This window comes from Anopheles funestus, chromosome 2RL (genome assembly GCF_943734845.2).
Source record: "Anopheles funestus chromosome 2RL, idAnoFuneDA-416_04, whole genome shotgun sequence".
In the NCBI taxonomy this organism is placed as follows: domain Eukaryota; kingdom Metazoa; phylum Arthropoda; class Insecta; order Diptera; family Culicidae; genus Anopheles; species Anopheles funestus.
The window spans coordinates 56,663,007-56,689,866 of record NC_064598.1 but is presented as its reverse complement, the minus strand read 5'-3'; the positions used below and the strand labels follow the sequence as shown (position 1 = coordinate 56,689,866).

The 26,860-nt window shown below is 35.9% G+C and overlaps 1 long non-coding RNA gene across 1 annotated transcript in view; it reads left to right on the top strand.

The window, feature by feature from the left end:
* The window catches only part of LOC125760982 (uncharacterized), a 67,580-nt gene that overhangs the window by 18,570 nt on the left and 22,150 nt on the right, over window positions 1-26,860 (top strand). The window contains exon 2 of the long non-coding RNA XR_007418073.1: window positions 4,695-4,735. This is a non-coding gene — a long non-coding RNA (uncharacterized LOC125760982). The remainder of the gene's footprint in view (window positions 1-4,694; window positions 4,736-26,860) is intronic.

Below are 26,860 nucleotides of genomic sequence, written 5' to 3'. Positions count from 1 at the left end.
TCCGTGCCAGATTTCCGTTGGCGGGCTTAAGTGCATAGTTTCTAGAGAATCGTTGGATTTGGACTGGCCGTTAGAAGTGAAGCAGAGCATTTCTTCTACGCGCTACTTTATGTGACGCTCTCTAGTCAAAGCGAGCGCTAGAAAAATCCGTAGGAGAAGGAATTTTATCACCGTGGAATATGGAGTGGAGTGAGTTCGAGAATAAATTTTAAAACAACAGCAGTAGCTGTTGGTATGGTGACAAATGTTACCGAACGCTTGGTCATGAGCTAATTTATTAGTCGTGGTAACGGTGCAAAAGAGTGTGACCAACACATTATAGGATAGATGCTTCTGTATCTTCAAAACCATAATTTGCAAAACATATTTGTCGATTCGTTTCTACACAGTTTTGAATAAAGTGTAAAGTGTAAAAGTGTATAACTATAACTATTATGAGATTTGTTGTCCGGCCCAGCCCACATTACGACTAGTACCATTATCATTTAGTAATGTTAAATTAATATACTGAATAAAAATTACTTAAGGTTGAGACTATGATCAAGCATTCACAAATATGTATACCATTCTTAAGGAGGATGAGGTGTACTTGGCATGTGAAAAATCGATTGTACTCCAGTACACAGGATCCAATCGCGTGCTTCTCGTAAATAAAACAAATATTATGAGCCATTTTCCAACTCCAACAAAATAAAAATGGTATTTTTTCGATATTCCCTTTTGCAGAATAGAAATTCCCAAGTAGAATGAATGTGAAATATGGTAAACAATTCATTACTAAGAAGGCAAACGGTGAGCCGTTGTCTGTAAAAAGCAAACCAATTAAGAAAATTGTAGGGTTTGTATTGGTTTCTTTATTGACACAAAACATGGAGCAAACGATATGGATGGCAATTACATTAACGACAATTTATGACTCTGGGAAAAGGGCTTAAGTTTTGATAGATGCGTTAGATGAGTAGTTGTGTACAGAGCTCAAAAAACTGTTTCTGCAATTTTGTACAAAATTATATCTAGTTTTAATCTTATTTCAGCGAAACAGTTGGATAGAACAGCGACACCCTTTGTACCCCAGGTCGCATTCAAAACTTGTTTGTACAACCTAGAGTGGTAGTGAGTGCATGCTTCGAAAGAATGATTTAAATAGGGGTTTTATTGGGTCTTTCGTGTGGATCTAGAGCCGCTATGACAATCGTCACTTCCATCAGCCCATTAAATTCTTTGTTAAGCGAAAATTATTCGGTGCTCATGGATCATTCTTGTCTCATATACAGTAGTTCTTGTTAACTTGTAGTTCTTGTTAACTAGATTAACTTGTTCCTTAGCATTAGGCTTATATGAAATTACTTCTATCTTTAAACAATTTTTCCCGTTGAACAACATGAAAATGCCGGTTATCCGTTCTAACTAGTTCATGATATAAATACCTATTTTATTTTTTATTTTTTTATCTTACGATAAATTGTGATGTTGCTGTTTAAGTTCAATAATTGAATACTTGTTTTTGCATCTGTTTTGCTCATAAACAAATAATTAATTAAAACATTTGTGTTTCTCTGGTTGCCCTCTACTACTTTGCTCAAGACCACAGCAAGCGCCACAGCACACGACCATGTTGAGATTTTATGCAACGAGTTAGTATGTAATGACTCGTACATCAAATTTTGCACGAATCTCAAAGCGAAATATCAAAGGTACGCCAGCTCGAGACTCAAAACAATCGTATGTTATCGTACTCGTATCTCTATGTACCACTGGTCTTCAATATAGATAAGAATGATGGTGATCATGGCGATCAGACATAATGATGCAGGCTTGAAGTAATTGTCGACTGTTCAACTTATTTGAATTATGTTGCCATGGAGTTTTTTTTTAAATATAAATGATCATTTAGTTGAAGCCTACATATGCTTCATTGCATCTGGAGGGAAAAATAGTTTTGAAAAAATGACGTTATTTGACATCACCTGGGATGTAAATGTGTTGCTTAAAATAACTTTCACTTAAAGTTGGGGGATGGTGATACCTATAAAGTAGTGAATGGGAGCTATTAACAGGCGTGTTTGTTCTTGCGGGATGGGTAAAAGTAGTGTAATACGATGTTGGATTAGACCGTTAGATGCCTGGCCTTAGGGATCAACCTGGATCAGTGCGAGTTGAATTTAATGAATCGGTGAATATTCCTTAGGTTTAGAGTGTGGAATCCTGCAGTGAATGACGTTGCCCGTTGGTAGCAGGAAAGTAAGTTGAGTCGGAATGTACTACCATGCTGATAAACCCTGGTGCCTATTCGGGGCACATCGCGTAAATGGTTTGTTTCCGAGCAATGAGAGGGTTTTTTTACGAGCTATTTACGGTAGGAAGTTTTTACGAGAGTGCGTGAATGCTTTGGGCCTAAGTACGACCGCACCGCCGGTATTTGCTGAATACGCCAGCCGAAAGGTAACAATCTGCTTACCTTACAATGCACAGGCAAAACAATTCCATTATTCGGGTGGAGGAGACAATCACAAAAAGGGTGTAAGGAAAAACACGTGCAATGGTCGTTTAACTTTGTATCCTGAAATGGTAGTAAGGTTGTGATGTAGGAGATAGGAGGACCTGGAGTGTTATAAATTTATTGGGTTGCTTTCGTTGTAGGCCGTGACAATGGCACAGGCGGTGGATGAATGATTAAATAGCAGCTCAATATTACTCATAAAATACAGAAAATGAATCAACGGAAGTTTGTGAATGGTTTAGAAACGCTATAAATATTGAAATACCATGTAAGTTTTTCTTTCGAAAATGAAATAAGAAAGAAAAAAATCCTTTAGTGTTTGTGGTGTTTGTAGTCGTTCTTTCTTTCCACTTATGCTATTGTTTTATATTACTCGAAAAAAACAAAAACAAACTGCGTTAATTTAGTTGTTGCATCTATATTGGCGCAGAAAACGTACACTTGAAGAAAACCTATTTTGGGTTTCAATTAAGTTATGTTAAAGTTAATTAAAATATATGGATTTGTTTAGTTACATTTTCTGTACACGTAGTCTCACACAAAAAAATGATAGAACTTTCAGAGTGCAAAAAGCCTGATGCTTTGGGCTTGTCAAACGGTGACAAGTGAGCAAGCGCAGCCGAAATAATGGTTGCGTCAAATAAAATCCCAAATATTATCGATCGAGTTTGTGCCAGCATTCCACGAGTGCCACGATCCGGGCAAGCGTTATATTTGGACAGCTTCTTCGATTGGCCTTGTTCATGGCCGCTTGTAGAAGCGAAAATGCCAACACAGAAAAGCACATGCGCTGTTTGTTATTTTCAATCCGAGAAACGCGGAAACGGCTGCCATTGGTTGATTTTATCTGAAAAGCTTTTGGTGCTAGTATTGTTCCGTACCCTGGGCGGCAGCGGAGACCATGTTGGTTCGTACGTAAAATAGAGTGTATTTGTGTGTGTGCTTGTGTGGAATGAAACCGGTTAGGTTAGGGCCGAAGATTAAGCTTTTTCACTGTGGGTAAACTTTAGGAAATTGTAAAATTAAAATTCTAATTGGAAAGCAATTTGCTTTCTGTTTAAATTCTTTTCGCTTTTACAATTGGCGAAGTGTTGTAACCTGTTTACTGCATAAGTACTGCAACCTGTCGGCAAAATTGATTTTTTTTGTATCATATTCAATGCCCAGTATTATAATAAAAGTACGTAATATAGATAGATCTTACTTTGTAAAGAGCCCGAGTTGTCCATGGTAATTATTTATCTGTTAAAAAATAAACAGCTCTTGTTTGAATGTTGAAAATTTTAAACGTTTGGTTTTTTGCATAAAACCGCTTTATAATACAAGCAAAACACAGTAATATGTTACGTTTCATTAACTAATTTATTGTTAGCATTTATTTCGATTTGTTCTAAGATCATTTAACAAAAAATTAAATTTTTCAAAATATTACAACACAAAAAAATATCAGCCAGTTTTCTATGTCGATTTAGCATATTCCTACCCCTCACAAAGATGGATAGCTTTTACAAAAGCTCAATATATTTAACACACACACACCGCCGAGTGTTAAAAAAACTTCTTCATCGGCCATATTTATTTTGCTTACGGAAATTTTACACGCACACATTCAAAACACTACAAGCGCTGCTCTCTTGCTTTCTCTCTCTCATGTGCAACGTGTTTTGTCAGTCTCTTCTCTCTGCTTCTCTGCTAAGTGATGTAATCAAACCACTCCATCCCATCTTGCGCAGTTTTGGCGTACGGCAATAATCGAATGTCGGTTCCCTTCGCTGCTAAGGGAATGTGGAAAATGGGTTCAGCACAAAATGACGTTGTTCGTGACATGGATTTCCCATTTTGATCGTTGCATTTCATCTGCCACTGTGTCGTTTCTCTCTAGCAGACGCAATGGTACGGTCGAACTGTGAACTTGGAATTGTGATCGAAATCAATAGCAAAGAAATGTTTAGAGCGAAACATTCTTACTACTAATCTGTTTGCTTTTCATTTTCGTTCATTTGCATCGCATGGTGAGCGACCAGCATTTCGGAAGCGTTGTGCTGTACGTTGCCACTCGCTCTGGCTTAATTTGGTTAATGCCAATCAACTCATAATGCGAAGTCATTTTTATAAAGCCAAAACTTTGGTTTGAAATCGCTGAGATCCAAGCTTGTAATAACTATCATCCATTTATTTTATTTTTTCGTTGCAGTCGAGCTGGCGATGTCCGTGATTGTCGAACGTGGAATAAAGGTAAGCCTTCATACTAACCGCCGGCGGAATAAAACGAAACGACGTTTATAAGTTCCGACGGACATTGATAAATATTCAGCACGCACTATTTGTGTGGGGACGGTTGATGTTTTGCTGTAATATAGTATAGGTTGGATTTTTTTATGATAGATTTTTGAATTGAGTACTCAAGTAATTACTATAAAGTAAGTAATGTTATTCTCGTATATAAAGCGTTTATCCTACATAACCTTTTAAATTATATATAATTAGAAAGAATGATTTCTTCGAAATATGGTAGATCAAATGTATGATGATTGAAGAATGTTTGGCATGTAATTGAGAAGTGTAATTTTTGAATGATTGCATATAATACTTAATGCATGTATACATATTTATGCAGTCAGGTGTCCAAATGCAAAGCGATAATGTAAAATGGAAAGAAGTTGGAAAACCAGCACAAAAAATTAACGAAAGAAAAAAACTCTGCACCATCGTATCGTGTGTAAGATAATTGTATGTGCATAATATTCCAACCTTTAGCGATTACAGAGTTTCACGGTCAATAAAGGGAACGGGATGTTATTCACCTGCTTAGAAACAACGTACTTTTAGCCACAAGCTCAAAACTTATAACGCGTCTAGGAAAGTGAAAGGTAGAACGATAGATAATATATTTAAATCTTACATCATCATCGTTAACGGCTAAGATGTGGATACGAATGTTTGTGAAAGTTATATAACGAATGCCTGTTTAAAATTGCTTTGATGTGATAGAAAGAAAAACAACAACAAAAAAATGAGTTTTCCTTATTCCTAAAAAACCACATACATCTCGTTGTAATATGTACCCATGAAACGGTACATTCACTATCTCGGGTTCGGAAGAACCTATATTGAGATAAAGAGCAAAACAGTTTTCTTTGTACAAAAAAGGTTTTGATTCAAGTTCCTTGTTTCTGTTATATCACCGAAACGGTGTTCCCATAGGCCAGGAAAGTTTCTTTGGCAACGAAAGTAAAAGCTGGCCCTATCAATTTCGTTCAAGCTTGCCAGTGAAAGATGCCACAATTGGGGTGGAGAAAAAAATAATAAAAAAGGACTGATGAAACGCTACACGAAAACAACATTGATAAAAAATGTGCTCCATAGTTCGCAACAAAATATCATCATCATTCTCTCTTCTTCACAATGTCATCTGGTAGAAATTGTGATTACTTGTGCACTACTTCTGCTCACGTTTGTTAGTTCCATGTTGTGTGCTCTTCATGCAGTTCATCTATTTGGAGAAAGATTCTAATAGAAGTGCTGTTTTTTGCTCATGCTCGTGTGCTGTGCATATTGTTATGCGTAATACGTTCTTTTCCCAGAGGCAAACACTGTTTTTTTGTCCCATGGCAGCCGTTGATGGAATGTTATCTATTTCAAAAACCGTAGAATATGTTTTTTTTCTGATAACATGCTCAACGATAACAAATATCAGGAAAGGTTTTATGTATAAAGCACTGTGGTAAAAATAATATGTTAAAATACGACAACACAGTGACTGTTTCATGTTAAATTAATATCAATGTTAAAGTTTGTTCCACTTAGAACGAGCATATTTTTTTAACTTGTCGAACAGCATGAGATTTAAAATCATGAAAACAAATTCCACGGAGTAAAAGAAATAGTTAAAATTGATATGAAAATACATTTAAATTAAACCTATCTGCTTACAAGAACAATTTAGTATGTTAGATATGAGAGTACGAAATTTCGCGTGATGTTTTGATGGTTTAAAAGAAACCGTATGTAGTTTTCTATGTCTAAGTATATTACAGTTGGTTTGGAGCTAACTAAAGACATGCCGATGTGCCAAATTATACTTGTGAACTCGTCTCGTATCATTAATCTCGTGCTTGTGCATGTTTGGGTTTCAATACTAGGATTCTTGAGAGATTCTTGGATGGGTTTTGCAAGCCTTAGTAAAAGGGTGCATACTGATGGGGGGCCGCTAAATTGATGTACCATGGCAGCGGCCAAATATTTAAAGTTTGTTATTTGTAATCTCCCTTCGAACTCTGCCATAGCCATGAAAAACCGAAATCAACCAACGGAATGGACCAATCTTACCCGAAGGTACGGTTGGATGACTTAATGAAAAGAATAATTTTTCCATTTTGTCAAAAAGGAATTCCTTCGCTTCCTGTTGTGCGTTGTAAGCATAAGTTGTGTGTGAGCTGGTTCTGGAGTTGGTAGCTCCGTTTAACTGTCATGGAATTCATTTTCTTAACTAATGGCTGGATGAATGGATGGAATGAAGAGCTGTTCGGCTCCAAACAAAAAAGCTGCATTCATATAAGATTCCCTATAATGTAACGAACCACCAAAGCTACATCATAGCTTTAGTTGTTACAGTTTTCGGATGTTCTTTCATTGGTTGAAAGGGGATAAATAGTAAATGTTGAACACATTCACAAATCATTAAAGATTCAACAGTGCTACCGACTACATGTGCTATAAGTGAGGAAACGCACGATATGTAATGTTATTATTGTATTAGTTGTTGGTACATTCAATAAAGATACTAATTAATAGTATGGAGAAAAGCAAAAATATAAACATAGTTTGTATGCACTACCTGTATTTGTGAGATTTTTTTTATTATTTTTTGTAAAAGCAAAATTATTAATACTAGTATGTCATGAAGTTGAAAACTATTGTTAATGTATTTGATAGATAGTTAAATCTTAAGTAATAGGTAGTAAAACAACAAGCAGTAATAATTGTGCAGGGTTTAAAATCTAAGATATTGAAGTGTATTGTGTATTGAATGAACCGTTGATTAGCTAAGTTGTTTTCAAAAAGTTTGGAAAAAATTCATCCGATTGAATCGAAAATGAAGGTATTAAATCTGCCTCCTTACTATATATTTGCCGTTCTCAATCTGCGATAAATCATTCGCATCAAAATACTAATAATCATTACATCAATGATCAATTTTCCATTTGCTTAAGATTTTACTGTTTGCTATCAATTCACTGATCACATAGTCTCATTTTTAAATCATTTTACATTATACAGCTGTTTTGAATTGGGAAATCAGCTATTTTATTTCTACCAAATAATGATAAAATATTCGTCGAAAAAATAAAACTTCTTTAAGAATTAAGAAATCTGAATACATTACAATTTATTTGTAAATAAAATAACATCGATCAGAAAATACGAAGAATGTTAGTTAAAAAGTTTTGTTGTTTGGTGTTAAAAGCTAAAAAAACTCAATTTTGTCACGTTGATGTTCTGTGATTCGATGAAAACTTTAATCAACTTGATCGATGCTTGATCGGTTCGATCAATCTCATTTTCCTCCAAATCCATGATTTCAGTGCAGCAGTATGGTTTGTCGTCGGCAGGGAAAGTTTTGACAAAACCAACGAAGACAAAGTGGAACATTCACTAAGCTATTCTCCATACTAGCACACGCAAAACGGTCGAAGCATTCACTCGTTGTGGCGAATACAATATGGATGGGGCCCTGCTGGCATCGATTTATTTCATATACCCTTCGTCTTGCGCTCGTTTTGGACGTGGCGTTTCACGTCGCTGGCATCCATCCACCTTCTTATGCTTCGTTTGATGAAAGTCTTTCCTTCCCATTTTCGAAAATATTCACGTTTCATATTACGGTGCGTTCGTTCCATCTATCCATCGTTCTTTAGGATCCTTCACTAAACCACCTTCACGGATGGAAGATTTCGTTTGCGTTAAAACAGTTTTTACTCTTCCCCCTGTGCTCAACGTATTTTCCGTTTTTTCGCTTAAGTGGGGAAAGTGTACTCTGCCTGACGGGGCATGATATTGCAGTAGGAAGAATAGGAAATGTAACATTTAGGGAATAGGACAAGTTTTTCGTAAAGAATGGTGCAAAAACACCTGACTAAAAATATACATTTCTGGCTTGTGCAATTTGGCAGATGGCTAAGCGCATTTGTTTGTGACTGGGCTTGAATTTTCTGATCGATTAATTTACAAACGAATCAGAAAGCCAACATCTTTCTTTGGTGAAGAAGTACGCTTCATACACGCACTTTCATTGTATATTAGTTATGTAACATGACTAAACGAAGAAAAGTTTATGCAATGCACACACAGGTGTCCATGGTTCTAAAAAACGTAACAAGGAATACGTTTGGCCAGCAAAACGACATCTAAGACATGCATCATTGGTATATTTTGTGCTTTTTAGAAATATGACTGCTACTTTATACACATTTTTGTTGGTGTTATTGTGAAACAAACATATTTTATTCAATTAGCAATTATTACCAAGAGCGTTACAACTTGTCACTCCAGATTACATAAACAGAATAGATTTTGTTGAATATTGTAATGGATTTTGTGAGGTAAAATAGTAACAGCAAACAGTACTTTTATCTAGCATTTGCTAGAGAGTTAGAGAGGTAATTAGAGGAAAAAGTGCTCGATTGAACGAAACAGAACAAATAGAAACAAATAAATAAATAAATCAGGCATGCTGCTACTCAATGGGACGAGAAAGCGTATCGAGCACATGTGAGCTTGCAACCATCATAAATCATAATTCACGCTGGCATGTTTTTCTTGGGCGAATGACCATAAAGTGTGTATAAAAGATAAGGGAACAAAACTAAGGAGAAACTAGTTCTGCTCTGGTGTATTGCTACGCCAACGACTGTGGGCGTAAGGAGGTGACAGAAATTCCAAAACATACACAGTTCGCATGCTATTCGTCATACTTCCTGCGCCGAGATTGTTTTATTGCATGGAAAGGGTTTGACACGAACAAACATTTGCTCCGAACAACGCATAAAAAATGGGTAAACGAGGTTCAAAAGAGAAGAGGACATGAATTGTCCACCGACCTGGTTATATATCGGGGATGTCCATAAACAGACCGATTGAACGCTATTATTCTGTTTTCCTCTAAACATTTTCACTTTCACTTTTGCTTTTTGCATGGTTGTATTGGAGAAGAAACGTAATTATTCCTTCGGTGCTCCTTTCGATTCTTGTTCACTACTGCCACTCCGGGCTTGAACAGCGTTTGTGTTGGAACTACATTTCGAAGGGAAGATTTATAAAATCAGTAAAAGTAATTCAAAATATCGTTTTGAATCGAAAACAGGTGTTTCATTTTATGCAACCAACAGTTAGTAATGTTACATTTGTATAAATATTTCCGTGAAGATTTCCAATAACGGTAAGTAAATTTATAGTATTATATAGTTGGTACAGTGAAATCACTCGCAACTTACAATCTCTCCCTCTATCTCTTTCTCTCTAAAGTAATATCTGTAAAACTGAAATATGAAATGCTTTTATCCATCATCATTACCAACTTTGAATCTTATTTGACATTAAATAGGTTTCTTATAATCATTTTGGTAAAATTTTATTTATGTTAACATACATAGGTATGCATAAGATTATAACCAACTTATGATACTAAGTATACATTAAAAATCACTACAGTTTACTTCAACATAAAACAGTCAGGTGGTGAAATATTAGGTTATGTGCTTGTTTATACTTTTGACTTAATATTATGCGCATCTCCGTTTTGGGGCATTCTGTTTGTTTTCATTTCTCAGCTTTAAGTGCTTTTGTTTGATTTAGCAATATGACTACGACAACGCTTGGGACATATTTATTTATATTTGGTCCATGTGGAGTTGAAGTAGCGTGTTAGGCAAGTTTTGTTTAATTTAATAAGTTGATCAACACAACTAGTTTCCACATTTGAGCCCAGTATCGTTTGTTTGTTTAGGTTTCTGTGTGCCTTCTTCTGCATTCTGTTAGTTAATGGATGTTTCCCATAATGAAGCGCATGTTTCGTTCTCCTTTTGCTATACTAAAGTAGGTTTTCTGATGAAAGTTTTAATAATTCATTTGAAATAGAACACGCAAAAGAGTTTTTCTTGATGAAGAAGAAAAATGACCAGCACATCGAGTGGTTTTTTGTTTTCACCTTAGCCCAGCCTCAATCGTGTGAGGGTTGCCTTCCGGGGAAGAAAAATTATATGAATAGTAAATAAAGTTCCCCACGAGAACGATGGTGCAGCCTGAACGGGGTTTTCGGAGGAATAAATTGGTTACCACTCCTCCGGATGTGGATCCTCGGACTGCGCCCTTACTTGCGCCTACTATCCTTCAACCATACAAACGAAGCTCGACAGAACCAAATGAAAAGTCGGATCCTCATCCAAAGGATGGAAAGGAATGGAAAAGTGTACGGGAGAAGATTTTTCCATCATCAGTGACTGGCGAGGACGTGTACCAGAGCTTGTGGCAGTATGGTATCTGTTTGCTGTTGCCAAACAACGGCAACGTCATCTAGGGTAATCTCCTGGGGTAAATCCTGCGTCCTATGAATTATACTTCTCTTCGTTTTTTGCATCCTTTACCGGATGGCAGTCTAACCAACCGGGAGCACCAAACACAGTGAGCCGGAGCCATCTATCTTTCGGCGGCGAAGGAAAGCGCGCTGCTTTCGTGCATTATTCCCTCCCTTTCAATTCAACGCACCTATTGGCTTCATCAACTATCCGGTTTGAGGGACACACATCTGTGCGTCTACGAAGGGGTACCATCTTTTAGATGTTGGATCTTGTGGTGTGGTGAAGGCTCTATCAAGCGAGAAATTCTTTGTTATCCTTCCTTTGGTTGCCTTTTACAATCCCCAAAAACTTTCATTGCATACCTGGATGTATAGTACTACAGCATTCTGCAGTGGATGCTTAAACCGAAGGTACGGGTGTACTTGAAGTGAAAGAATCGTTTTAAAGCGAAATAACGAAAGGAGTTGATAACATCAGGTGTAGCTGTGCATATTTTTGCGGATGAAAGCAGCAGATCATATTATTTTTAATGCATGAGGAATTTGCAAAAGTAAGTTTTAAAGAAAGTTTATAAAAGCTAGCTTTTGTGTTGAGAGCATGTTTAGTATGAAGAAGCAACGTTGAACATTATGTAAATAAAGTCATTCTTTCAAATATATAATAAACTGCGCGAACACATGGGAAACGATTTGAAAAATAAAGTGTAACCTTTTTTTCGGTTTTTGTTGACTAAATATTTATACATATTAGTTTAATAAATAAAGCGTCAAACTATACCAAACCAATTTTTCGTATACTTTATTTAACAATATATATATATATATAAATCGTACATTATATATACTTTTTATAGTATCATTTGTATTTTGTATTCAAATATAAAGTACAATAACTCACTTCAACGAAAAACCGTAATTAACCTTTTAGTTAACCTTTTAGTAGCAAGTTTAGCCTTGCTAAGATAGTGGGCCAACAAACTGGCTTTTAAAAGAAAACAATCAAGTGAATGAAACAAGAGCAAACTAGTAATTGAAATAGTAGCTCCCTGCGTACTGAACGAATGGTCTAGTGTAGCAAAGAACGAAAAAGATTGGCATGTTGCTCCAATGAAAAAAACAGTAGCTATACATTTAGAATCTTGCTGTAATTGATTTCGATAAAGGTGCTTGATAGAACGAGTCGGAATCATCAATCTTTTCATATCGAGAAAACAGTTACAACCCCCTGGTTTTCCTGCAGTTGAATGCTTGATGAAATTGTGTACCGGGTTAACGTTTGTAAATTGATACCGAGGCCTATTTTCCTCTGCAGTTTCTTTGCTTATACCTTGAGTTGAAATAAATTGTGTTTTGTACGGCACTTTCCTTCATCCTTTGTTACCCAAAAGTTCGGCACACGGTCTGAACTAGTGGATCATTATTTTCTTAATTTGCTGACCTTTCCGTTAGGCTGAACTGCTCCCTAGAAATGGTACGATTCAGCCACAAAGTTTCAAATACTGGGGAAGGATCGTTTCGTTTGTATATCATAGACATGGTCCGATGATGAACAGTCCCCCAATCGGCAAGATTGGTGTCGGGCGTCGATGGCATTGGTTTTAATTAGAATAAGGAAGAAAAATGGAGGAAAATATTCACAAGAGTATAAATTAAGTGAATTCGTGCCACGTTGCAACCAGTGCTTGCGGTGACAGAGCCTTGATGATTATACGTGAACCGTGTTGTTAGTCAAAACCAGACATCTAGCGCAAGTATGCCTATAAATTTCCATACACACAGTCCGTTCATAATCGTGGTTGATGGTGCGAACAGCTAGATTCCGTCCATTACACTTTTCGTTGCGGTGTGGGAACGTCGTGGCAGAAGGCAGAAGGAAAGTTGATTAAAATGATTTGAGAAAAGTGAATGGTTGTAGAAATCAAGATGAGTTGACAAATTATAAAGCTTCTATCAGAGCAAGACAAATCAGTAAACCTAATTTATTCTTAAGAAAAAACGAAATATGCAAAATTTTGAATGGAACGCGCTGTGTGGTCTAAGAGAAAAATCGCACAACGGTTGACACAATGTTGACAGTTATCGGTGTTACTGAGCTTATTCCCGGGCGATGATCGTAATACTCGTATGCAAGATAAGGCTCCAGTTGCGAATTTTGTTTACAATCGACGAAAAATTAAAACTGATGCAAAAGAATGAAACAAAAGAAAAGATATTTAAAGGCTGATGACAGTTGAAAACCGTCATTTGAGGGGTTTGTTAAGGTTATGGTTTCCTGTATTTTTATTAGGCATAGAAAAATCTGCCATGTGAGTATATGGTACTGGATATGGTTTGAAATCAAACACCATCAGATGTAAGAATCACACACACACAAACACTTAATAAATAGCTTAGAAGAAAAAGAAGACGAGTTAAATGAAAAACTTTTTGCCTTTTCTCAAATTAATGCGATCTTTACGAAATGTTTCTATTGTTATATTTAAATAAAGAGTAGGATAAAGATTAAATTTCTGGTGGTTGAATGGAAATCACATTTTTTCACACATTATTTCAGAATGTTGGATCTCACAAATAGTAACTACACTGATTTACCCTAATAGGCAGTGCGGAATAATTAAAAACATAAACTTGGTTAAAAATATTAATTTTATAATAAAAATGGTTAGCGAGAATAAAGTAAATCAAAATGTCAAAAATAATTTTTAACTTTCAAAATAGCTTCAGTTTGGATGAGTTGTGACTAAAAAACATATGAGCTATAGTTTTCATTAAACATGTTTTGTAATGCCAAGTAACTAAGATGGGTCTTATATTTGTCTATGATCTCGATGGCAGTTATTTAGTTAATTTGATAATTTCATACATTACTTTGCTGATAGACGACACTATAAAATGCGTTATTTTTGTTATTCACTGCCGCAGCAGCAGGCTGTCAAAAGTAAGTATTAAGGTTTGTTGTTTGTTTCATCCAAGATCACATTATGCATGATAATTATGCATGATGAGAAGATGAAATGCAGCAAAATACGGCACACGAATGTCATAAATAACTTAGCTAATGAGTGAGACTGATTTATGAAGCTCTAAAGATAAGATAATGATATAGGATGCTTACTATCAAGGGTTTGATGAAATAGAAGTTGTTTGTCTCGTTTCAACCAGTATGTAGTTTTTGAGATAAATATATTTTAACAGACAGAACAGAATGTATATACGCAACAATATATGAAATTGCAGCTATACAAATACTGATGAGTAAAAAAATATAGCATCTATCGTTCGCAAAGGTTTAATGATAACCACAAAAAATAAGTTTGTTGGATTACTAAGTGTTAATGGATTTATTAATAAGCATTTACATTTGGTCGATTAAATAGTGTTGATTATGGTGATAATCGTTTTGAAATCGAAACATAGCTTGTGAACATGTGATGGCTTTATTCAGCAGGTTTACGGTAGCCAAATAGCTGTATTTATAATAAGAGTCGTAAAAGTCGTTTACGACTTTCAAATGATCGGCTCAAATGATTTATTCTTTCACCGCCATGTGCGACAAAACGACTGTAATAGATGTACTTTTGCATTCCAGCCTAACCAACATATGTTGTCAGTCGTTATTTGTAGTTTCGGTTAAATGTATATCAATAGTGTTTGAATACATACATATAATCCATCCCAGTTACTGGTTCAAAAACCGGTTTCATAATTTTTGTTAACGTAGAAAACTTTTAAATATTGTGCTTTAAATAAATGCTTGTCGTTTGCGTGTATATAAAATATGTGAAAAGTATAATTTATTTCTTATAGGCCAAATCTTAAAGGCCTATGCCTATTGTATGATATTGAAAGAACTGTTCATTGGAAAATGGAAGGCTAATTGGGAAATGGAATTTGAAACAATATCTACAATAGGATACCAACAATACCCCTTAAATTGGAATGAAAATCAAATTCCAACTGGATTCTCGCCATGGTGTTATGAAATACGATGGATAAAAAATACATTTTTTGTGATACGGACGCTATGATAACATTCATTAGATTAATTTATTTTGGCATCGCAAACGCATATCACATTCCGGCAGCATCATCGCATCAGTGTATCGTGGTTCTTTTGTCTCCGCTTGTTACCGCTTGAAATGTTAAAGAAGCGCGAAGAACATACGTGACAAGAAAAGTATTCCGAGAGTTCATCCCCTGTAGGCCAGCGTTTCTCTGATTTTCTGTTCAGTATTTATACACGTCACATAAATACTCGAAACGTTTAAAAAATATTGCTTGGTTGACAATTTTAGAACGGCGGGCCTTAAATATGTGTATTTATGTGTTTATTTGCGTTTCAGGTTGTCTGTTCCTTTTTCTTGCTCTGCTAGTTTTTGAACGTTTGAGATAACAGAGCTAAAACTGTTTCAAATTAGTTAAGATTCTCTTCACTGCAAAATCAAATCATGCTGCAGTACAAAAATTCAATTGATGCTAATAGTATAAAAACAAAATAACAGTCTTTCTTTGAAGTTATGTTTTGAATATTTTTGATGCATTCCTTTGGTGGTCTAGTAGTTGAGTTAGTGTTAAAAATGTTTGCACCATTCTGTGGTTCGCTTGTATCTATCGCGTTAAAAGCGTAGCATACAAATATAGGAGAAGTTGGAAAAATATAACACGATGTATGTTTTGCTTCTTATATACACGTACTGCTCTTGAAACCACGTGGTTAGTTGCGTCCACCACCACGAGAGGGCAGCATCTCACGGTGAAGATGGCACACTCACACTACGCCGACCCACTCACACTTATACCCCGGAGGGGAAGCAGTTGTAATAGTGTTGGTAGAAAGGCGGAGTCAGAGCACAAACACACACTGGCAACTGTGAGATAATGTTGGTGAGATATTCGGTGTTTTCCTGCTCTCAAAAACAACAAACAGTTGCTCTTGGCTTAGGAGACAGTGGAAATGTCGTTGGTTCAATTCAATGGCCCAAGCCACCGCATTTTGACCACGTTCGTTCGTTAAAGCACTGGTGCAAAGGTACGATCTTATTTGCTCTCCCGAATTTCCTCTACCCTTGTAGGAGACGATTTGCCATTATAGAATGTAGATTACCTCGTGAGTCAATCTGATAACACATCACACAAGTGTAGATTGATCCTGGCATCAATTTCATTTGGTTACTTGTTTATTTAAAAATCTCTTAGCGCAGAGATCATAGTTAAATCACCACCCGCGTGGCGATTCGTCGCAAAAGAAAACCGGTTTGATGATGCTTTCAGTCGACTTATTGTTGTGCTTGTTCTTCTACTTTCGATGGTTGAGGTCAACATCCCTATCGGTAAAAATACTGCTGTTTAATTCTTGCTTGTGTACAGGTTGAACTAATACGGTGTGGTATTATTGAACTAATAAAAGTTTCAAAACCTCTGACTTAGCGAAAATACTTTACTTAATTGAAGCCTGAACGTTAGTTCATCCGACCGGAGGTTTTTTTTTTAAATTCGTTGACCCTTTTCGTTAGCAGTTTTATGCAACCTACCATGTTTGTCACACAATCGAAGAGCTGCAAAATTAAAGCTTATGAAAATGTATTTAAAAAGCATTGAAATCGCACATTTCCCATCTTGCTGAATATCGACAAACGTTACTCGTCCGAACAAGATCGAAAGGGTTGGCAGCTGCTATTGTTACAAATGGAATGGATCACATTTTAAACCGTCGTTTTGATTGGTCTTCGCACACTTGTGCCGGTCGCAGTCAACGGTGGGTACTAGAAGTCTTATTTTATCTGATTACTTGTGCACGTGTATTTAGTTTCTTATCACTACCATTACCCCTTTTCGTTGCCTCGTTAAAGCATGAACATTATAAAGTAGACGATTGTTACTTTGTAGCATATTAACGGTGGCGTTGAATAGCGAACAAGGGATTCTATTAAATTTCAATCATTGTTAGATTAAATCGTATATATATACATTATACTGAAAAAGCCACTTTCGGAAGCATAAAAGTAAGATAAATGTTGATTGATAATAAAAAATAAAAAAGTACAATAAAACCCTAGAACCTAAAAATTAAAAACTCAATACATCCATTGAATTATATATTTTATGTTAAAAAAAATACATTTAAAAGCACAGTTCCTGTTTAAAGCTGAGAAAAAGTGAGATGAAAACGCATTTAAAAAGCAGTTAAGAAAACACGTAATATACCAGATTATATTTCTTATCTATTTATTCTTATTTCTTGATTATTCTTTGATTTGTTTGAATATTGGAATTTGAACAAATTGATGTGGCTTTTATTTTTTATAAGTTATTGGAACTATGTGAAGTAATAGGAGACACTGTATTTGTTAGCAATAAACATATTATGGCGAGATTTACAATGAGCTAGGACGTTATTTAATATGCAAGGCTATGAGGCTCAATTTGAGACAACACATTTGAGATATAATCCAATGATTGGTTTTGAGAGAAAGGAGCAAGATGAGCTGCTTTCGTAAATAATCGGTATATACCTATAAATTCGTTACATTTTCTTCAAAACGTTTTTTTTTTTGGGTAAACTGATGATGTCATATTGAGGCAAGTTCAACAACATTATTTGTTATTGTTTTTTAACATTTCCCCTGCTATCTCATTTTACCATTTCACCAGTAAGAATAAAAAACTGCCGAAAGATGGATGATCAGAATTTAAGAACACATATGGCAAAAATGTATTTAAGGTGGTTAACATACTGATTCAGAAGAATGAAAAATAAATTAAAGGAAAATTTGTTATAGCTTGCTTCTTATTACATCAATTGAAATGTTTAGAGCACGGCCGTTTTTCATGAATAAAAAAAATCAATTTAGAAAATTGAGAGTTTTATTTTAATTATTAAGATTAAGGAAATATATATTTACACTATAATATCAAAATTTTGCAGGTAAAAAATACACAGATTAGCAAAAGAAAGTACGACATCATCCAAAGTGAAAATATAATTAAAATTCATAAATATATCAAAAGTTCAACACGAACGTTTTCGTGCAATGCACAAACAAGCACAGTATACCAATGTACAGCCACAGATTACTCTTACGTTCATTTACCCAAATCCTTTCACTTCGATCGAAAAACTGTTTTGGTTCACTTGACTCTGTGTGTCGTCGTACAGATTCTACGTATTCATGGCGATTGTGGCAGTGGATGAAAGCATTTGGAACATTGCGTTTCTATCAGAAAGGCACGCTGATTCGATCATTACAAGATAACACCGAAACAAACACCATTCTTTGTTGTTGGTTTGTCGAGAACATCATTTTCGGAAACCAGCAATAGAGGGGTTGCAATAGAGGTTGGGATACAGATTTTTTTAGTGTCCCTTATTTTTTGCGTCTGTCTGTGAAGGAAAATTCTGTAGGAAGGCAGAGTGTATCTGCAGCTGTACGAATAAGATGAATGAAATTTGAATAAAAATGTATCGCATCACGGTGCCCAGCATGACAATCAATGAAAATGTTACATCTTCTCTCTATTGTGATTTTCCAATCGAACTACGAACGAAGGTACAACCATCGGGTGCTCAAAATCTGAAACATACGTGGCATCGAGAGAATCAACAATTTCAATCAAACGTATGTGCAACGCTATGCTGCTTGATTTTCGCTTCTGTTTTGAAATAATTTCGTCTAGCTTGTCCTCTAACAGTGGTGACAGATTGATTAAGCGTAGTGTTTGAATACAGTTATTCGTGCGCCTTCCAATAGAGTTATACTGTGCTATGCAACAAAAGACATTTGTTTTATAGGTCAATGGCCAATTTCCTTTGATCGCGCATAACGTCACTGTAGTGAATATTTTGAACAGGAGTTGTATCTTCTTCTTCTTGGCTTAACGACCTTACAGGTCACGCCGGCCATTTCTAGCTTACTAGACTTATTTTACCACGTAGCCGGATAGTCAGTCCTTGCTACGGGGGAACGGTCCGGATGGGATTTGAACCCAGTCCGGCCGTGTGGACTGGCGCCGTTTATCACATGCACCACCGGACCGCCCGCGTGTATACAACAGGAGTTGTATAGATGTAATTAAAATTCATAATTATGAACCTTCCAAATACACTTGAATGAGAAAAAATGCAATGAATAACCAACAAAATAAATTACTAATTTGTTTTTTTTTATAACCGAGTATGCCCGGGATAAGGCAAAGGACAAGGAGGAAATGCCTTGTGACAATTGTACTGCTTCAGCTCCAGAGGCTGACAATACGGCCGAAGCCGTAATCATGAATTATAAATAAAAAATAAATAAAATTTTTTTTTTATCATTGTTATCCGAACATGATCATGAACATGTTGTCTTATTACCTGAAATGTGATTTTGGTGTCTAATTTTGGTTCATATAATGCAACCACATTAACAAATTAGTTCCATCTAAGGAATGCAATAAGAAATCGCACAAATGTTCCTACCACTGTACAGCGTTCGGGGATCACAGAAAATGGGGTTTTGTTCTGCATTAGTCTGTCCCGGCATGGTAAGGCGCATGAATGAAGAGAGAGTCGATTGTCACACACAAAGTAGAAAAGATTGTCGGTCTTTCGAGTAGGTGTATTTGGGGGGAGAAACAAAATAGATTTTTTTTTAAATGAAAACAAGATTGGATTTCGTTCGTAGCGCAGGATACCACCCGTTGCAACTTCATATAGTCTCCCCAATCACGTTTTCCAATATGAGGATTTGTAAACATCTTTTTCTCAAAAGCAAGAACGACTGCACCGCTTAAAACGGCCAACCACCAGCCAAAAAATGGCAAAAAGTTTCCCTATGCTTTTTCTCATTTTTGGCAAATGAAGTTTTTATCCCACTCTCTATCCTGTTTAGTTTTGTTCTTGCTACTGAATGATAATGATGAAAACGAGCAAATATCTCTTTCAACAACAACTTGTCAGTATTATGTTTGGTGTCGGTTGATACATGCCGAGGAAGGGTACTTTTTGGTTTCGCATTACCGATTTTCAACGCGTTAACTCATTTTTTGACAAAAAAAAATCGTAGCAATTTTACGTTGTATTAGTTTTGTGTTGTTTTTGATTTTGTTTGCATTTTTACTGTAGAATTGCTGTTTAATTGTTTGGGAGATAATTACGCTTTCTCTTTATTGTTATTGAAAACAGCATAAAAATACATATGCCTATGCTTTTACTTTCATGTGTGTTCGTGCTTTTTTGCTTTGGTTTTACCATCCTGCCCATGGCGTAACGTCATTGACCTTCAATGGGAAAGATTTTTATTACTCTCACTCTCAGTTTGGCACAGAAATATTACGAAGCACACTTGGTTGTGACCTTGAAACCCCTTTGCTTCTTTGAAAGCAATTTAGTAACCCCCAAAGCAAAAGGGTTGCTGCCTAGAATTGCATATGCATATTACAACATGCACATCTTTGGGCAATTCTGTGCATACCTCCAAATGTGAAACGATCTAACAAACGACATTAAATGATTCTTATGGCCTTCCTTCTGGCCCATTCTTGATCATCACTCGTCGTATACGACCGGAGTCGCCAGTCGGTCTCATTCAGTGTTACCCGCATGATACCATGCCTGTTGCTGTCATAAAATGTTTCGCTTCCAACCAAGACCCATCCCCGCAGCCGGAAAGTGACAGCTATCACCCAAGGATTGTCGTAAATGGCCAAACGGTGCTTTATGGTAGCGTTTACATTTCCGCAATATGAGTTGTGCGGCGGGCGAACCAATGGTTGAAACTCACACTGCGATTTTAATATTTGTTATACGAAACCATGTTTGGAGAACATAGTTTTAGAATTATGTTTGAATGCAGTTTAACGGCCACTGGAACTACAATACATATTGTAATTATTTAATTGTTGTGTTGCGAGTTAAAATTTACATGAAATTTTTATCTACAAAATTAATGCAATAGTGAGTAAGAATGGCGTGAAATAATACATACCCATCTGACTTAAACAGTGTGAAAGTAAATGTGAATCTCAAAACGATAAAAATAAAAAAAAAATGTCTGTGAACCTAACTTCGTTGAAACAGGTTTCCTATGATAATTTCAACATCTAATGAAATCGTGATTAATAATAACACCGTTTAATCGAACAAAATGAAAACAAAAACAGGTTAGTGATACTACTGCGCCCGTAAAATTATACTGCAATTGTAGTTCTATTTTCGTACATTTGGGTATGGGCAAACGAGCAAAAGCGTTAGCTTTATTGTGGCACTTAAGTGTATTGATGGTTGTAAAAAAAGATAAACTGGACCATCACCGTCAGCAGTCTATTATAGCCGCGGTTGGCCCTAGTGAAGATGGTGAAGATAGAGTTTGGAAGATTTATCAAAGAACTCGATTGTAAAAGAATCAGATTTTATGTTCCTTCCTTGTGTAATCGGTGGTCATCCAAAACGATTGTGATTATTTGTGGGAACGAGAAAGGTAGACCAATGTGAATTTAATTTGATGCTCACGCAAATGATGCGTTGATGTTAGGCATCGAATTAAATTTAAATTCCATTGATTAATTGGTTTTGTATCTGAATGTGTCGTTGTAAATGTTGTATATTTGGAATGCCAAATATCACATTTTTATGGTATGATATTGGGAAACATACACTGAGTTTTAGTTTCTTCATGAAAAATATGATGTACAAAAGTGCAACAAATAGTTCAAAAACACCGTTGTTTCATTTGAGCATTGGATAAAACAATATGAAAAAGCACCTTTTGTAACACTCGATCGTTCTTCCGAACTATTTGTATTCTAATTATAAAACCAATCTTTACCATTACCTGTCTACGAAAAACCACAGAAGAAACGACAAAAAGAACAACAACGTTGCAGTCCGATTTCATTATCATAATTGTACGGGTTGAATAAAATTAGGGAGGCTTTTGTCCAACCATCTTGGGTGTGTCTGTTTCGGGGTATTGTTGTGTCCGCTTTTCAGTTTTGGCAAGCAAAAGTTCTTTGGTGTAAGATGTAGTTGAGGAATAAATCTGATGAATTTCATTATCACTCTTGTACATCATTACAGTTTTATCTGTTCTTCTCTTTCGCTGTGATTTTCTATGCTTTGTTTTTTGGTGTGTTCATCTCCTCCCGCCTGTTTGGTTTTTTTACACAGGTTCTCCTTTTCAGTCGTTTTTTCAGTCGATTCGGATACGAGCAAGCGAAACACGGTATGTGAGAGAAGGAAGGAGTCGCTTGAATTTATTTGCTGTGTTTGGTGGCACAGTACATTGCAGTATCTGCAAGTTAAGTACAATTCTCTATCGCTCCAACTACTCTCCTCTGGAGCTCTTTGCCAGTCGAGGTCTATTGCAGTTTGTTCTTGGATGTGGTCGATTTAACAACTGGTAACATCATTCTCGAAAGCAATACTCTGGCAGGTTGTTGGTTTTTGTGTGTGCACAATTTAAAGATGTTTCGTCGCTGTCCACCAACCGTCTAAGGTACGGCTGTATTAATGAACCGTGCCCTTTATACAACAGACTGCCTACTCGAGTTAAAGCACGCTTTAAAGCGAGATAAGAAGTTGGATAACGGCGTCCAAACGAAACGGGTGAGGAAATGTTTGTGGAACAGCAATGACCAGACCAGTTGGTGGTTTCTGGTGCGGAGTGATGGGTTTCAAATTGAATACCACCTGCGATGGATGATGTTCTGCAACAAGAAGCACTATGACTTCAAAGTTAATTGATATTTTGTAAATTCTCTCCAGTCGCCCTCAAAGCTAGACAGTGTTCACCTCCAAACAGGCGCTTGAGATGATCGCGCAGTGTAATGGAATGTGATATTTTGTTTTCTGGTTGGCTTTATGAAACATTCTCAAAAACGGAGATTGCTAATATTTTGATAAATTTAAAACTTTTATAAATTTTTTATTAGTTAGTAATAAGCAAACGAACCTCTACCACCTGATCGTCATAGGCCGTAGACATAAACAATCGTTTCTTATAACATCTGAACGATTTGATTTTGAATAGTTATGCTGGCCGCATTATGCATGAATTTATTTACAGCAGTGCATATCCGGCTGTTTTCTCTGTTCCATACACCCACTAGTGTAACCTATTTTCTTAATATACATATTGCTAGCGTGCTTGAACGTCATACGACTAAAACTATCACCGTGTAGCTTTTGGTGCAATTTTGTGTCCCCTCTGAGGGTTGAGGAACGCACAGTTGTTTACGTCGCTTCCCTTTTGCGGCTTTTTATTAGGCATGATGCCTAGCGTGGGTAGCGTGAGCATTTGGTGTAGGGAAAAAAAACAAAACAAACGGTGATACAAATTTGATGCAATTGATTTTATGATGAATACGGCGTTTGATAATATCTCAAAAGATAGTTTGAGGTTGGATTGAATTTCTCACCTAAATACTCCCATTTTTCAATGCTACATTCACTTGCCAAGGATAGTGTTGTATCCAAGAAAAAATGCTCCCCAAGATTGTGATACAAAAGCTTGCTCCATAATAAAGAAAAAGAGTATTGACCTACGCCTTCTTTTCAGAAAATTGAATTGTTTATTATTCATTGACTTTTATGAATAAAAGATACCAGGTTCACTACTGCAGCTACTCTTCACTCACACGCAGACCGAATTGGTGTTTCCAACATTCTTCCCATCCTATGGTACCACACGTCCTACAGAAGTGTAATGCATAGACAACGTGTTATTATGGTGGTCCAGTTGATAGACAATTGGTGCATAGATTCATCGATGATGCAATGTGACTATGCTTTAATTGCATTAGCTTTAGGAAGTTACGTGGATCGCTGTATTGCCAGTTGATATCAATCTTTTCTTATACAATAATAAGAAATATTGTGGTAAAATTATCTTGCCTAGCAGAACCATACAACCATGCAAATCCCATGCAGACTGTAGGATTTCCGGAAAAATCTAAAAAAGTTTAATTGAAAAAATCATGAAAAATGTTCTATTCTAAGACTGAATCTAAACTGGACCGGCCTTCCGTGCGCAGCAATGTTTATCCAATAGAAAAAAAAATATAGTCAAGGGAAGCCAGAAATGGCAGCACTTCTTTCCTTTGCGGTTGTAATACCATAAAGAATATGTAGAATTAATGTTAGGAAACGCAAAGAAGATAAGTATGGCATGCAAAGTGTGGCTTAGAAAAGTTTGAGTATTGGTGATTTTGTGTTTATGTTTACATATGAAAATACAGTTTGAGGAGTTTTGTAATATTTTAATTCAATGTACATTTTAAAATTATCCTTGTTTTTTTCCAAAATATCGTTAGTAGCAACAGTTGTTTAATCAATTTGTACTGACTTTTAGCATTGAGTAAAATTGGTGACTATGATGATGTTTTTAAAAAATATGTAAATAATAGCATTTCTACCGGACAGTGTGAAAAAATATGACGCGCAAATTGTCGCTTTAAGAAAGAAAGATGGCTAATTTATGCCAATGTTTTGCATCTGTTGCAAAAAAAAAAAGATGAAACACCTTTGGGAAAAGTAGGATTCGCTCACGCTTTCCTATCTTGTACCGAAGTAACGAAGATTTACGGCAATGCTTGACGACGATGTTGAACCCCCAAAAATCTATCCTAGGCCAGCAAGTGACAAGCACAAAACAAAAAAAATGTCACACTTCTGAATCCCAGCATTCAGTACAGGGAGCAACAAACTAGTAAAAGTTTTTTCATTAAAACTTTCGTTTGTCGAACGAAGCGAAAGAATGACCAAACGAAGGATAGTTTTTGTCCTCAATAATGTTTCTCAGCTCGTCATTCAATGTTGACAAACAAAACGGCAAACAGGGGCTTCGCAAAGCTTTGGCTCATCTTCCAACCATGAACAAAGATAATAAACAAAATGCATAGGAAAAATAATAACCTTTGATAAGTAGTGCTGCGAGACTAATACCCTGTTGAAAAATCGCACTTCAAACAAACACCTTGCAACGAGTCCATTCACCGTTTGGCTGGAGCAAAGTTGTTCCGTAATAAATTAATGGTTAGAAAATTGGATGGAATTGAATGAGTAAGTAGAAGAAAACATAGCAGATGTTTTAAGGATTAGCGACTGCTAGGTGCAAGGTTGTATTCTAACCTAGTAAAATAATCAAACCAGCTTACTAATAAGCCAAGAAGAAAAAATAACTTGTACTAATAACAATAATAATAATTTATTAATATTGTTTTTGTTTTGTGCGTTTTGATTTTTCAAAATCCGAAATGAAATGTTATTATACATGAATTAAAATATTACAAACAAACAATTTACTATTATTGAAACAGCAAAGCATAACAAGCAGAAACTAAACTTCTTTTATTTGTATACATTTTCAACCTCAAACAGCTGAGCTACAAGCTTTATGCTTACGGCTTGTTTTGTTAATCTGTTGTGTTGTTAATCACGTTTTTTTTTAAATGTTGAATGGTGTTTTTTGCTTTCTTTCTTCCCTAGCTCTAGCTATGAGTACCAGCCGTCTAGTTTGCATTTGGTCCCGTCTGCTTGTATTTCATACATTTTAAAACAGACTTATCGTTTGCGAAAAAGAAAAAAACAAGTAAACATAACAACCAACACATGCCTCTGCTGTTAGTGCCCAAGGACGGCCATCTTCTAACCCTTTCCCATCATCATTATCTTGTGTTTTGGGCCAGTTACGCTCTGTATCCGCAATATTTAGATTCTTGCTTCCCCTCTGCGTGCAAGCGAGCAATCGATGGGTTTTTTTGCTATCTTTTTCTTTCGTAGACATCTTTTGCCTTTTCTTTCACGTTTTGCGGATTGTTAATTTGTTCATTCCGTTTTTGGGCATCTTCTTCTGAGGATACAAAAAAGGTATATTTTTCGTAAGCATCGTTTGCTTTTAATCAGCTTTGTTCATTTATAATTTATTCAAACATGTTCTTTCCACTATTTCTAAAATGCAAATGATATCACAGCATTTGTAGGTAATACGAATTGGGTAAAGGTTTGCATTAGTGGGTGCGTGTATGTGTGTGTATGTGTATGTTTGTGTGTGTATAAATGTTACTTAAAAATGATTTTCAGACTGAATATATGTGCAAGTGCATTTTGCATAACATTTTAATTGCCAATGATCATCTTGATAGCAAGAATATTATGATTCCAACGTGCTTTATCTATCTTAAGGGTGAAAACAGAATTTCTAGTGTCTAGTGTATTCAAGACATTACTTTGATTATAAAAATAAGAATATCAAAATAATACCCTAGATTCTTGGTAGTTTTAGATTTCCTTAACTTTTTTTTCTACATGACTTGGTAGGTTGTACTGAACACGGGAAATTGAACACCGCGACCATCGAACAATGTATCTAACATCTTTCAACTACACATTTCACCAAAATAAGAAATTCTATTGAAATCTTGACCGTTGTGGCTGATGATAAAAATTAATGTACTTGAAAAAGCGTAGGTTTATTGTAATAAAATTCACTAGGAAAACACAAAACTTTTAACACATTTGGCGAATTTAGCATTCACAAAATGTTTTCACTTGTTTGTTTTTCTTTTTTGTAAAATAAACTGTCGACGGTTCCGAACCCAGCTGTTTGATGCAAACGGACAGATATCATCTGTTGCGTATTTTTTAAAGACCACGATAAGATCGTGGTTTCACATTTTGACAGAAACAACGGAGCACATTTGACGTTTTGTAACGAAAGTAACTCCATCTAACAGGAAACGAACCAAAATTCTTTCTCGTTCGACGATACACAACAGAATGACGGTTAGAGACATCCAAGTCGGTTTCGCCA